Raw genomic sequence first — 2,954 nt, 5'->3', positions numbered from 1 at the left:
TAACCAATAATAATGATTTATTACACTATAGTCCTGAAATAATATAATATTGTAGCTTTTAATTTTAAAATTTTAATATTAATTTTTATGTGCATATATAATAGAATGCCTCCAATTATTCTGCAATGATAATGAAAGACAAAGAATCTTCTTTTCAATAGTTACAATTAGAATTGTTTTACACACAAATCAAGTTACTCTAACAGAAGTCACGTTTCACTTAGTATACAACAGAATAATAATGTTTTATAAAGGATGACAGAAACAACCCCCGACACACCTACAAATGTTACTTTACTTATAAAGCTTTTGCAGGTCAAGATATTTTTAATAATCTCAACTCAACTTTGATAGATTGATTTTTTAACACTTTCAAATCCACTTTTAATATCTTTTTTCCTCCTCACACACACGGCATCAGGGGTCTCCACCCACCCACATTTATGGCAGCGATGAAGTAACTTGATGTTGGTCAGGTACCATTTATTCTTCCATCATTGCATCCCTAAAATTAACTGTGTTGGCATCAACATGACAATGAACCAGTTTTAAATCCATACAATATTTACACAGCACAGCACATTAAGCTTTAGAACTTGGCAAGTAAACCACATAAAAATAGGATAAGACCCCCACCCATTACACATGGTCTCCACCAGGCATTTACCAGCCCCTCACATGGCATCTGTACACTGGTCCAAAGGGCAGCAGAGGCAACAGGCAGTAACTTCGGAGGTCATGGAACCTAAGGTCTAGAAGCACATTGTGGTGTTACCCCAGTGTCACGTACCACCCACCTTTCTCCAAGGTGCTCTCGTTCTAGAATGGTATCCAGCTGATACAAGATGAAGACAGACACACATTTACTTCGTAGAATACCCTACTCATGTCATGCATTCACTGTGATCTTGAATGAAATTCATCCCCAAAACTTGTAACAATCATCCTCGTTTTTTAGGTTGGATGATCCATCAATCTTGCAGTCGATTGTCGCTTCCTTCTTGATACCATTAAGAGGAGCAAAGAATGCTTGGACAGCAACTATTGGCTGTCCATACCCCACGTGCAATTTTTACCCATAATACGGAAAATATTTTAAGTCTGTAAGTCCAGTGGGAGGATGAGCTGCTATATTTTCCACTTGTTCACTCTTGGAAATACACGTTATCTTTGGCTCTCCTTCAGGTTTTAGTCCAATTATTCTGTTCATTTTCACAAGAATACATGGGTTTCCTGCCGACTAGCCATAGTTAGGATCAGTGATGCCGCTGCACGCGTCCAGTAACTGCAGAGGAAACTGACACGCAGTGTACACAGGGCCTTTCTGCTCAAAAAGTACGCCATCAGGACAGACGGGAGATTCTTCTGTTCTTCTGCAGTGTATGCCTTTAGAAAACGACTGAGATCTTCAACATATCCTTGATAGGATCTGGCATCAGACAAACTGAATGAGGACTCCAAAGCAGTAGCTGGTTTTGGAAAAACCATAAGTCCTGGGCTGGGAATCAGGTCTCGATATTTTGGAACCTCATCATTCAGAGTCTGAAGCATGACCCACATTGTGAAGGAGAAGAGAGCAGCCAAGAACCCATAGAAGACTAGGGAGAAGAGCAAGATCAAACCCCGACTCTTTGCGGTGCGCCCGAGAAACTCCCTGGTGCTGGCCTTATAGATGAAGAGCTTCCACTCGGCCAGGGACAGGTGGAAGGACTTCTTGTCTTTCTTCCTCATGTTGTGAGGGGACACAGAGGGGTGCGCGGCGGGCGCAGGGGTAGATGCTGCAAGGAGCAGGAGGCAAGTCCTGGCTCAGGTGACACAGCTGCTGTGGCGGTGGAGGGCGGAACAGATGAAGAAACCTCCGTTCAGCTGGATAGCGCGCTGAGCCGGGCAGCCTACGGAAGCCACGGGAGCCTCCATAGATTGGTTTTATAACAGGGAATGACGGGCAAAAAGTACTAAGATTATGTTCAATTATAATGTTAGAAAGTCAGTAAGTAACTTCAAACCAATGAAGCAGCTTTTTATCTTTTAACAAATAGTAGCTGCAAGACCACCTCAGAATACAAACCTCAGGAGTGTGGGGAATGAGATAGGAAATAAAGTAGGGGAAAGCAAAATGATAAAAATTAATAAAAAACAGCCCCAAGCTCAGCAAATAACTGCTAATAAATTAACAATTCCCAGGCTGTACACATACAGAGGGCAGCAAAAACTACTCTTCACAGGTCAGATTTCTTGCCTCCCATCCATCACCATGTATGTTCTCATCTCTCTCTATAAATTATTTTTCAGGAAACAAGTTATATGTAAACAAAGCTGAAATACTCTTGAGTTAATATTTTCTCAATAAGATTCACATAGCCAAAGCTATATTTTTTGTTTTCTTGTTTTTAATTTAAATAAGAAAATAGAATGACTATATGCAACCTTCACATTGGTTAACGTGCAGTAAACAGAATTAATTATCTTGTAAGTGGAGAGGACAATTATAATCCAAGAAATTACTCGGGCAGAAACATTGGAGTGACTTATGATATCAGTCTCTGGATTTAAAATGTCTAATATAGTTTTCCCGCCATTTGTCTTTCAGTTAGTTGTACTGTGGTAGCTTGTGTACTGCTGGGATGCTGGAAGATATGTCACTAGTGTTTTCAAATATCAGCAGGGCCATCCAAAGTGAACAGGTTTCACCAGAACTTCCATCATAAGAACAGACTATGAAGAAGGACTTATCTTTCCACCTGAGAGGAAGTCGTCACTAAACACGTTACGGATAGCAGCAGAAACTTGTCGGATATTGATAACGTCATAATTAGCAGCTAAACATTGTCAAAGACAGTGCCAGACGATGAGGCGCTCAGTCCAGAAGTCAGCTTTCTCAAAAGAGTCAACCATAATGAGGTGGATGGAGGAAAGCCTGTAGGAGTACAACCTCCTGGACCTTCCTTTGCTGA

The 2,954-nt window shown here is 40.9% G+C and overlaps 1 pseudogene; it reads right to left on the bottom strand.

Annotated features, from left to right (window-relative positions):
• Positions 1-889: 889 nt before the first annotated feature.
• LOC142434174 (sodium/potassium-transporting ATPase subunit beta-3 pseudogene) lies at positions 890-1,731 on the bottom strand (annotated as a pseudogene).
• Positions 1,732-2,954: the final 1,223 nt, after the last annotated feature.

This window comes from Tenrec ecaudatus, chromosome X (genome assembly GCF_050624435.1).
Source record: "Tenrec ecaudatus isolate mTenEca1 chromosome X, mTenEca1.hap1, whole genome shotgun sequence".
Taxonomy (NCBI): Eukaryota; Metazoa; Chordata; class Mammalia; order Afrosoricida; family Tenrecidae; genus Tenrec; species Tenrec ecaudatus.
This window is presented reverse-complemented; position numbering and strand designations above follow the sequence as displayed.